This window comes from Leopardus geoffroyi, chromosome C1 (assembly GCF_018350155.1).
Source record: "Leopardus geoffroyi isolate Oge1 chromosome C1, O.geoffroyi_Oge1_pat1.0, whole genome shotgun sequence".
In the NCBI taxonomy this organism is placed as follows: domain Eukaryota; kingdom Metazoa; phylum Chordata; class Mammalia; order Carnivora; family Felidae; genus Leopardus; species Leopardus geoffroyi.
In genome coordinates this window covers 142,504,560-142,516,792 of record NC_059328.1, presented here as the reverse complement: position 1 = coordinate 142,516,792, position 12,233 = coordinate 142,504,560, and the positions used below count along the sequence as shown (strand labels likewise).

At 39.5% G+C, this 12,233-nt stretch overlaps 1 protein-coding gene across 2 annotated transcripts in view; it reads left to right on the top strand.

Annotated features, from left to right (window-relative positions):
- ARL5A (ADP ribosylation factor like GTPase 5A) overlaps positions 1-11,934 on the top strand; it is a 46,362-nt gene extending 34,428 nt beyond the window's left edge. The window contains exons 7-9 of one of the 2 annotated variants that reach the window (XR_006712880.1): positions 617-710; positions 2,160-2,270; positions 6,786-11,934. The gene's annotated coding sequence lies outside the window, so the exon portion shown is untranslated. Of the gene's footprint in view, positions 1-616; positions 711-2,159 lie in introns of both variants that reach the window. The other variant, XR_006712879.1, reaches the window with a different exon arrangement.
- Positions 11,935-12,233: the final 299 nt, after the last annotated feature.

Genomic DNA, 12,233 nt, shown 5'->3' with positions numbered 1-12,233 from the left:
AAACTACTTTGACTTTAGAAGGGAATTCAGGTAATTCATGCTAAACTTTCTTTTGACTTTAAGCTGCCAACTGATAGAGTGCAGAAATGATAACTTTCTGAATACTGTTGCTATAAACAAACATCTCTTCGGTTCCTGCTATGTGAAAAGGAGCCAAATGTAATGATTGTGGTCTTATTCAAGGACAGAGTGCTGATGATATCATTTCCATAGACAGCACAATGCTGCAGCTGGCTCTGTCAGTCTAGGAAGAGAGCTCACTTAAAAAAAGACCATGAAGTAATTTGCAATTCAGGGGCAATATTTTAAAGGAAGTGAACTCGAAGTCTACTCATTAAAATCAAAGAAAACCTTGTGCTTTTTTTTTTTTTTTTTTTTTTTTTAATATTTTTGTCTCTTCAAAGTGTAACCATACCAACTTTCATAGCCTACATTAGGAATTCAGGAAAAGGGGACAGTGTTAAGAATTTTGCTTGTTGGAAAAGTTCTTTAGAGTAAGACCTTGGAGGGAAAAATTATATAGGTGTCTGGAATTTAAACCTACGTTGCTAATTTCATGTAAGACAATTAAGAAATGTGTTTCAGAGGTATTTATTAGTTATCTGTTCCCTCACAGTGTCAGGCTGACCAGCATACAAGTGCACGAGTCCCAGTGGCATGAAAGCAGGGTTAGAATTCCCACCTTCCTTGGCTCAAAGGAAACAAACGAAGTGAGTAGCTTTCAATGGACCTGGCCAAAAATCCATTAAGTACATATCTAATTTTCTTAGGGCAGTATTTTAGCTGCAAATGATTTTTTGATACTGTGTGTATCTCCTCACTCCGCTTTTCTTATGCCCAAAAATATACCCTTTGGCTTACTATATACAGTAGCAAAATAAAATTCAGTAAAAAGCTGATAGAAACTGAGGGGTCATGGATGTAGAGCATGAAACCACCTATGCTCCAGGGTTGCCTAGTCTGCTGGTGGGGGGGGGGGGGGGGGAGAGATATATGAACAAATAGCTTGTGCCGTGTAAAAAAACATAACAGATATAAGTATTTCTGCTTCTAGTCATAAAATTTCTGACCTGTGTACTCTTGGAATGGCCCAAAGATTTATAAGAAGTAAATCTGTGCCAGAGCATCTCCCTTGTATTAGCTACTAAGCTAACAAGCTTGGTTCTTCTTATTGGGATATTTTTTATATGTCATCTACTGACATTTTCACTCCTGTATTGTGGGCATTTCTTAAGACATGCCATGCTCTGCTACTTGAAGTCATCCAGGGTTTTACCAAACCTCCCTCTCCATCCTTGACCTTTGTTCTTTATTTAGACCCGCGTCACCTACTGACTCATGTTCCCTATGTGATTGTTCAGATGATGTCTGAAATGTGATGTGTATGTCAAAACCACCCACCTCCTGCTTCCTTCTTCCCAATTTTCCCAAGTTTCAGTACCATTGATCTTCTCGTGATCCTGCAAAGTAACAACCTCCTTCAATAGAATGGCCTCTCCTTGTTTTCTTTCTCCCCCTCTCTCTTCTTTCTGTCTTTGTTACTGCTATTTTTTTTTTTTTCCTTTCAAACTCCCAACCTACAAATTTTGGAAGGTTCTGATTCTCATGAAACTCTACTCTGAAGTTTCCTTTTTAAAATACTACTGAAGTTATTCAATCAGTTACAGTGTTACAAAACTGCTGGTATATCAACATACTTTTAAATGACAGACTTAGTAGAACAATAGCATCATTATTTCAAATGGATGATTTCTGGTAATTACACATTTAAGTTAATGTTCTGAATGTACAAGTGTCTTGAATTCCGTGGCCACTCAACAATAATGGGATTAAAAACAATTCTAAAGTATTGTTTGAAAGCAAATGGATAGAGAATAGCTCTGAGTTAAACTTCTAACATATATTTAGAGATTTTGTAGTTGTCGAAACCATTATTCTTTCCTTCAAATATTGGAACAACCTAAATAAGCTTATTGAATCTTTTAGTATATAAGAACCGAAAATCCAAAAAAAAAGAATTCAGCTGGCTAATTTTCCACAGATTTACCTATAAACCAATTCTTTTATTTTTGGTGTAATATTCTTCTTAACAACTGTTCTTTAGAACAAAATAAGTCAGAGATTCCTCGAAGTTGTTTATTTCTCCCATAATTGTCCAGGGCAGGTGTTCCAGTTTGAAGGCCAGGTCCTTCCATCTTGCGACCCCACCATCCAGAGGGACTTGCTGTCATCTGCATCAAGCCTGAAGGTGAACAGAGAATGTGGAGGAGGTATGTCTGCTTCTTAAAGGCCTCAGCCCTAGAAGTGGAATGCCTCACTTCCTTTCACGTTCCATTGGCAAGAGCTAACTGTAGCCACCCTGAGACGCACTGTTGGCTCAGAAGTGTAATCCCTGCTGGAAATCCACTTCTCACTTAACCACCATACCCCAGTCATTGAGAAGCGTGTGGCTTGGTTTGCGCGCTGTCACTGAGGGCATTTGGACAAATTAACATGATTACAGTACCACAGAGAATACGTTTAACTCGATCAACTCAGACCGGGGGACAGATCAAGAGAAGCTTTTGGGAAGAGATGGTATTTGAGCTGTGTTGTGAAAGAAGCAGGTAAGCTAACTAGGTGAAAAAGAGGTAAAAGATTTTAGGCAGAGAAAATACATGCAAAAGATATGCATACATGCAAAAAGTATGAAGGAATATGGCCTATCGGGGACAAAAGTAGTACAGTATAGGTGGGTTGGATCATGGAACCATGATGATGTGGCAAAGAGTCTTTGGGTTCAAGGGCAAAATTATGTGTTCAAGAGATTTTTAGGATGTAGAACCCACGAAGTTGGGAATGACCTAGGACCTCAATGAGGAGAAGTAGTCTGGTCCCTGAGGGTCTACACCGCGTGCCAGGCAGAGGGAACCGCAAGTGCAGAGGCCTCAGGTGGGAATGGAGTTGGTGTGTCTGAGGAGAATGAAGACTATGGCTGGAGCATATGTGGGAGGAGATGAGGTCTGAAAGGTACAGAGGCCATATCACTGAGGGCCTTTTGAACCATGAGGAAATTTTGGAGTTTATTCTAAATCCAATGGACGTGTTGGGCTCTGTGCTGACTGCAGAGCCTGGAGCCTGCTTCAGGTCCTGTGTCTTCCTCTCTCTCTGCTCCTCCCCTGCTCACACTCTTTCTCTCTCTCTCCAAAATAAATCAACATTAAAGAAAAAAATTTTTTTTTAATTCGGTGGAGAGTTATTTGAAGATTTTAAGCAGGGAAGTGATATCTTTGTGCAGTAAGACTACACTAAAGACATATGTATTTATTCAGTCATAACAAACATATTCTCCCCAAAATACAGTGTTTTCTAAATGGTGCATGTCAATGCAGTGTACTAGTGTGGAATTCATCATTTTAGATTGACATTGACATGTTTATTTGAATTAATACTCTCAGCTGTCTCGTGGTGAGAAAAACAAGTTCATATACAACAGAAATAGAGAAAGACAACAGGTATAGGGAGGGCACGGAATGAGAAAATAATGCCAAATGTTGCTCATCTTAATTTTTTTTTTTTTAATGGAACATTTTGGGTATGGTTTTGCAAAAGCCAAGCCAAGATCGTGTGTTGAAGGAGGTCCCCAACAGAAAGTTTCTTTCATGTAAGATAATGGCGTCATTTTTCCCACAGGCTGTGCCCTGATTCTCTTGGAGTCTGTGGAAGGCACTGGCCCCACAACTTCATGTAGAGGATTCTGGGAAGAGTTCAAAAGAAATTAAACAGAATTAGAAATTGGAAAATTCCTGCTTCTAAATAGGAATTTGGGACATGATAATCTGAAAATGCACTTTTAAAAGTGACTTCTTTAGACCCAAGGAATAGTTTTAGAAGAGGGGAAAGAGAGTTCTAGAGCAAACTGACACAGTTGCCTATAGAATGTGATATGAGGGGCATTTCTGCAAGAATTTCTCATTCAAAGTGCCTCCCTGCAACCCCTCACTGACCCCAGGAACTTTCTCAAGTCCTTGTCATTAAGATGTCATTCTATTGGTTGGGGTAAGATTTTTATCTCTCTGAGTACAGGGGAAACATCCTTACCTGATACAGTGGATGCATCAACAGCTGGATTGTCTCCCAAGGCACCTAATTCAGCACATAGTCGATGCTCCTCCTCACTCGTGAGGGTATTGCAATACTTCAGTGGACGAGTCATGTCGTCTCCACTTTGCTCCATCCCTAGCAGATAAAAGCTTTGTTTCATAATTTAAAAAATCAAGGCTATGGGGTATGAACTTCTCGATTTTCCTGCCCTCTTATCTACATATTTAACTTCCTCAGCCTATTTTTGGGAATTTGTTCCCTCACTAAGACTGACTCAAGTCTCCTTCCATAACTGTACTCTTGGTTACATAGTCTCTCACATTAATTCCTTAAATGTTTGCTTCCTTCATTCTAAAACATTTTATTGAGCACCTGCTATGTGCATGCCTCTGTTTGAGGCTGGGAATATATATGTGATAATCAAGATGGTCATGGTCAGTTTTGACAAGAAGAATGTTTATTAGATTTTAAATCTCTTTCTCTTGAATGGCTCCATCCTTACAGTCTAAAACCACATCTAATTCTCTCCCTATTATAAACAAATAGAAAAAATTTTAATGTCTCTTGACTTTATGCCCTCTTCTTGTTAACTACTTATATCCCTCCCTTGTCAGCCAAGCCTCTGGAGTAAACAATTAGTGTTTCTAAAACTTAAGTTCACATGAACATTAAAAAAAATTTTTTTTAATGTCTATTTTTGAGAGAGAGTCAGAGCCTGAGTGGGGGAGAGGCAGAGAGAGGGCAACACAGAATCCAAAGCAGGCCCCAGGCTCTGAGCCATCAGCACAGAGCCTGACGCAGGGTTCAAACTTGCAGACCACAAGATCATGACCTGAGCTGACGTCGGACACTTAACCGACTGAGCCTTCCAGGCACCCCTCACATGAGCCATTTTAAAATAAATTTGATCCATATTTGTGCCCTATAAAAAAAATGAACTCAAAATGGAAGATAAACCTAACTATAAAACTTAAAACTATAAAACCTCATTAAAAAAACCTAGAAGAACATTTTTGTGACCTTGGGATAGGCAAAGATTTGTTAGATTATATTAACAAAATATGAGCCATAAAAGAAAAAAAATGACAGGTTGGGCTTCATCAAAGTTAAGAACTGTTCTTTGAAAGACACTGATAAAGAAAAGAAAAAATAAACCACACACCGGGACGCAATGTATGCAATCACATATCTAATTAAAAACTTGTATCCCAAACACAGAAAGAACTCAAAACTCAACAAGAAAATAAACCAACTTAATTAACAGATAGGCAAAAGATTTGAACATGCATTTCACTAAAGTAGACCTACAGACGACAAATAAGCACATGAAAAGATGTTCAACAGCATCAGTCATTAGAAAAATGCACATTAAAACCACAAGGAGTTACCATTGCCCTCTAGAATTGCTAAAGTTAAAGGACTGATTAAACCAAGTGTTGGTAAAGATGAAGAGGAACTTGAGCTCATACACTGCTGGTGGGGATGTACAATAGTACAGTCCCTCTGGAGAATAGTTTATCTGTTCCTCAAAAAAGTTAACTCTGCATTTATTGTATGACTCAGCCATTTCACTAGTAGGTATTTAACCCAAGTGAGAAAAAACATATGCCCCATACAAGGGCTTGTACACAAATGTTCAGAGCAGCTTTATTTGCAGTAGTCCCAAACTGGAAGCAAGCGAAATGTCCCTGAGCAGATGCGTGGATGGACACATTGAGCTCTAGCCTTATAATGGAATACTACGCAGCTATAAAAAGGAATAAACTATTGATACATAAAACAACGAGCATGGATCTCAAAGTTACTGTGCTTGGCATATGCAAGACAAAAAAATTACATACCCCATAATTCCTTTTATATAAACTTCTAGAAAATGCAAAGTGATCTATAGTAACAGCAGTTCAGTAGTTGCCTGGAGGTGGGGGACTTGTGGGAGGTAGGATTATTACGTGGCATGAGGAAACATCATGGGATGATAGATACATTCATTTTTTTCACAGAGATGATAGCTTTATATACGTACTGTATATATGTCAACTCATCACATCGTGCCCTTAAATATGTGCAATGAATTATGTCAATTGTACCTCAACAAAGATAATTTTTAAAGGCTACATAATGTTCCATTTCCATTAATATGACATTTGTGGAAAAGCACAATGATAGGGACAAAAAAGTGGCATGGGGGACATTTTTGGAATGATGAAATTGTTCTCTATTTTGATTGTAGTGATGGCCACATGACTACATTTGTCAAAATTCACAGGGCTCTACACTAAAGAGGGAGATTTTATTGTATATAAATTATGGCTTAAATTTAAAAATAAATAATGAACCATCGTGTTTTAATTAAAATTCCACATAATGGTACACATTTAAATCAAGTGTATTTTTATAAATGATGTTTATTATTTATACATTTAAACCAAAATACATTTACAAATCCAATTTTAAAACTATAAATTCAGTACCATCCAAATAAGCAACATTAATTCAACAAGACAATGTTATTTTGCTGAAAATGAAACACTTGTGGGTGCAGAATCTTTCTCCGAGACCACTTAGCCGCGCCCAACACTCAGCGCAGAGCATACGCTCTCTCAATTCCTCTCTTCCCTCCCTCCCACCAGACCTTTACAGCCTCTCCACCCCTCGGGGTGTTGTAACCTCACATATCAGTTGCCATTTTCTGCTCCCCACAGGTCTCCTTTTAGCTCTGAGAGTTTCTGATCCTAAAACAAAAGGAAGAGCAAGGAAGCCACCGCAGGGGCTGACCTGAGAAAAGAAAATCTGAAAAACAAACTGGGATGGTTGCACACCTACTGACATGAATCCTCTTTCTTCCACTAAAAGTGGACGTCCGTCTGTGTCACAGTACAGAAGGACCCCTTCTCTTACCTTAGCCTTGGAAGCACCAGGCTTGAGAGGGCAGAGAGGGGAGAATGCCAAGCTTGTCCCTTAAAGACAGTGGACTTGAAGTACAGTCTTTCATTAATCTTTGTATTCTCAGTGCCTTGCACTACCTGGCATATGTCAGTTAATTAGCGAATGACTAAATGAGTAAGTGAATAAATCATATTCATTCAATTGCAATAAATAAAACATCAATGATTAAATGGGGCAACCTAAATACAAATTAATTTGCCTTGGTTTATCAATATGGGATAGGCATCTGCTTCATGCACCAGCCCTTAATAACACCCAGTTGATGTTTGTCTTTTTGAGATGCTCTATTATCTGACAGAGGCTTTGGGGACTGAACTTCACACAGGCTCCTGTGGAACTTGTCTTACTAAACAGCCTCAGAATTTCACATGTTTTGTTTTTTTGTTGTTTTTTGTTGTTTCAAGCAATCTACACCAAATGTGGGGCTTGAACTCATGACCTCCAGACCAAGAGTCACGTACTCTACCTGTTGAACCAGCCAGGCGTCCCAGTCCACATATTTTTGAAACCAAAAGTACAGACTGTACACTTCGTCAAGTTATTTCTGACATTTAATTTCTTCTCAAATTGAGTAAAATGGGGTTACTAATAGCAACAACTTATTAGAGTTGATATGAAGAATGAGTCAATACACATAATGTGACCATACCCTTCCTTAAGCTTGCTTAGAATTCAAGGAATAGCCATCTGGCACAATTTCACTTGGGATCTCCAAAGGAAATGATTGCTTTTTATTTAAATTTAGGTAGAATAAATTCTGGGCACACAGAGTTTGTCCTTGAGAGAAAAAACAAGGAAGAAGAATGGCACTAAATTGGAATGTGTTTTTTGCTCATACAGATTCCATAGAATTGGTTCTCTATTGAGTCTCTAGTCATCTAGGTGAAAAGTAGGTTTCCAAAAGGAAGGGGAGTATATGGTGGAGCTGTGTGGAGAAAAATGACCTTGCCCCGTGACCTTGTCTCTGCAGGGGAGTGGTAGGCTGGTGGTTGCCAGCATTCCAGCTGGATTGTTTTGAATCTTCTCTTCATCCCTTACTGGTTGTATGGTTTGGAGCAAATTACTCTCTTAGCCACCTCTTCCAGCTTTTGCTTTTGTTCACAAATGGGAATAGCATCTACTTATGTGAGGATTCAGTAAGGTCATACAAGTGTGGAGGAAAGAATATGTGATTTAAAAACCTAATTTCACATGCTCCTGCATGAAAGGGCTTCAACAGGAAAATGTACCCTTTTGCTTAGGAACAGGCATCAATGGACCGTTTCGTTCTTAGTGGCAAACCTGAGCACCCATCTGGATGTGAGAGGTTGAGATAAAGTGGGTAGTAAAGGTAATTTGTAAGTAACGAAGTTATGGGAGTTTAATTTTTTTCCCCTGAAACCCAAAAAAAGGCATTTGGACCCTGGAACTAGAGGAAAAAGAGATGGAGAGCTTGTCCAGAGCACTCTTTTGCAACAGGCAGAGCGGATGATAAAAGTTTGCTTTTCCTTTGGTGCTTCCTGTGTCTTCTACAAAGCTTTCAGCTTCCTTAGACTTGCATTAGCACTGCTTTGGGGAATCAAGGGAAGGTCATGCTCAGAGCAAGCTGGAGTAGCCCATAGGATGGCAATAGGGGATCAAGTTCTAGAACAGAGCAGCAGCGTGTGGCAAGAGGAAACACCAGGAAAATAGCTAGACTCTCCCTAGCTATTAATATATTTAATATTATCTGCTTATTAATATATTTGTATTTTATTGTCTTTATAGTCCTTTGAACTCAGAAAGCTGGAGGGCCAAGGGACAAGTGAAATGCACTTGCCCCTGCCACCCCCTTAGTATAAGCTGCTGCCTTCTCTGGTCTGGACTGTTCCATTGCCTCTAAATTAGTTTCTCTGCATCCTTTGTTGTTCCTTCCAATCCATCCTTTTTTTTTTTTTTTTTTTTTAAGTTTACTTATTTATTTCGAGAGAAAGAGAGAGGGTGAGAGACGGGCAGAGAGAAAGGGAGAGGGAGAGGGAGAGAATCCCAAGCAGGACTCCTTCCCCTGAACCGTGAGATCATGACCTGAGCTGAAACCAAGAGCTGGACACTTCCCCACCCAGGTGCCCTCTAATCCATTCTTTACACAATTGCCAGAACATATTTAAAGCATAAAATGGATCAAGTTACCAGCCTTCTGAAATCTTTTCATTGGCTTCCCAATTCTACCTTGGATAAAGTCACAGCTCCTTACCTTGACCTAGAAGGTCCGCATCCTCTGCCCCTGCTTCCATGAGCAGCCTCACATGGTATCCAGTGGCCCCTTCACCGACTGCGCTCCAGGACCTTCAGGGCGCAAACTTTCCTCTCTTCCTGATCTCCTCCTCCTGTTCTGCACGCGTCTGGCTCATCGCACTTTCAGGTCCCGGCACCGATGTCATCTCTTTGGTGAGACCTTTCCTGCTCACTCTAGGTAAATAGGTCTCACTCTCTGACCCTTGTTGTTTTGCAGCACCCTGCTTGTTTCTTCATTACACTTCATGTGGTTTTGTGAGTATTCATCTTTTTGCTTTCCTGTTTACTCTCCATAGGGGCAAAGGCTTTGATTATTTCACAAACCCCACCATACATCTAGCACCTGGTTCAGTACCTGAACCCTGGTAGACATTAAATAAATGTTTAAAGGATGAATGAATGAACACATATCATTTTATGTACGTAGTATATGACAAATGTTAGTGCAACATGTAATCAATGTAAAAATTACTAATGAGATATTTTACATTTTTTCGTGCTAAGTCTTCGGAATCTGTTGTGTGTTTTACACTTAATGGCACATCTCCATTTGAACTCGTCATATTTTATTTTATTTTTAATTTTTTTAAATGTTTATATTTGAGAGAGAAAGAGACAGAGCATGAGCAGGTGAGGGGGAGGCACGGGGGGCGGGGGGGCGGCTGTGCAGAGATGGAGACAGAATCTGAAGCAGGCTCCAGACTCCGAGCTCCAAGCTGTCAGCACACAGCCTGATGTGGGGCTTGAACTCACAAGCAGTGAGATCATGACCTGAGCCAAAGTCAGACGTTTAACTGACTGAGCCACCCAGGTACCCCAGATCTTGTCATATTTTAAGTGTTTAATAGCCAAATGTGGCTATTGGTTCTCTATGGACAGTGCAGGTTTGGAGCATACTAGCGGCCAATATATGGTAGCTACTGGATAAAAATAATGCAAATTTCAGAAGAAAGGTTTATTTTAAGAGGTGGGGGAGAGAGCTATAACCATTGGCCAAGTCAACAGGATGAGGCTTCATTCACCTGTTAACATCTGGAACGGGAGGGATACCATGAATGCCCTGGATGGATGAGTAAGACAGCTGGACCCAGAGGGAGGTGGACATCGGTGCAAAAGCCCTTGACTTTCAGATACCTGTGAAGAGCCTGGAGAGCAGAGGACAGCCCGAGGGCAACAGGCTTTGTTGCAGGAGTGGGAGGAGAGAGTAGGCAGCAGGCTTTGCTGGGAAGGCCTCTGCCAGCAGAGTATCTCAAAATGGAATGCATCCAGACACTATCAGAGATCTTGCAGAAACATACTGTTCCTGGGATTTGTTGGTGGCAGAATATGTAACATCGATTTTTTTTTTCTTCTTTAAAATTCCTTCCGCTAATTTGTGGCCAGCATGTTTCCATGTTTCCAGTTAGGAAGTTGGAACCAGATAACCAGGCTGTCTACTGAAAAAAGTTTTACCCATGTTTCTGGGCAGGAAACTGTCCCCTAAAAAGTGACTTTTAGATGTGAGCCACTCACTAAAAATTATTCATCATCGTATTCATGGCACAGTGCTCAGGAGAAAAATCCATTATGTGTATTTAAAACTCAGTTTCAATACTATGAGAGTAAAATGTGTGTAGTGCAAAGAGGTAAGCCACTTACTCTGGTATCCAAAGCAAAAACTGTCTCCTGCCCACATTTGACTATTGATTGTTTCATTGCTCAGTGCTGTTATCTCCTGTCATCAGAAGGACAAAAGGACAATTACTGCCAAGCCACCAAGCTCATCTCTTTGCTCCTAGAAGCAATCTGAGTGTGGTATATTCTGAATCATTTTGTACCGAGGGCTCCCAGAAGCGTCAGTGGGGTATCTGTAAGCAGGAGTGAGTTTATAATATTTAAGGGAGAATCCTTCACTGCGGATACAAGAATCCAGCCCACAGCTCAGAGTGAATAATTTTAATATTTTGACTTCTCCAGAAAATGAAGACCCCATACCCCAAGTTCCAAAGAATATCTGCCAGTAGTATTTTGCTGGGCATCCTGGGAATCCATGACTTACAAAAGGTATAGTACTTTTGGTGAGAGATTTCCAAGACAGGGGCAAGAAAGGTAAGGGGTTCCCGGGATGATTTCCCCAGCACTCAGAATGCTGCTAACTTGATAAAATATCAGCTGCTATTTGACAACAAACGGAAACACACCATGAAAGCACAACTGTTCTTTTCAGACTGTATTAATAGAAAAATCTGGTAAACAAGAAAGATTAGTACAAGAATGTTCTATCAAGTAGATCCAGTTTCTCTAGGGAAATGTTAATCCCTATTCACTACAGGCTTTCACATTAAAATGAGTCATTATTGTATCACTGATTAAGATTTTATAAAGGTTAACAGGTGTAGAGTCAAATGAGTCTTTTAAAATTATTTTTCCCCTTCAAATATTTGTAAGGACATTACAGATAATATTCTTAATGAAATAAAGCATTAAAATACATTTAAAGATTCTTAGGGCCGCCTCACCAATTTCATTCCTCTTTTTTCGGTAAACTTAAACTATACTGTTATGTCTCATTCCTTGCATGTTTTCTACTTGCTGTATATGTATGTATCTATAGATGAAATACAGTATTGCTTTTGCATATTTTTAATCTTAAATAAATGGTAACTACTGCTACTAGTTTGTGTCTTGCAAAGATTTCTAGGAACGTATAAGCATGTATACACACACACACACACAGAGACACTCTCATTTCTACACCTTGTGTTTTTCACTTAATGTATCTTAGGTATCTTTTGATATTCATCCATATAGATCTGCCTCATTTGGTTTAACAGCTGTAGGTATTCCATTTTAGATGGACTTTAATTTATTATCCTAATTTCTATTGATGGACATCTAAGTTGTTTACTTTCCTCTATTGCAAACATTCCTGTATTACAAATACTGCTGAAGTTATTTCTACATACTCATAA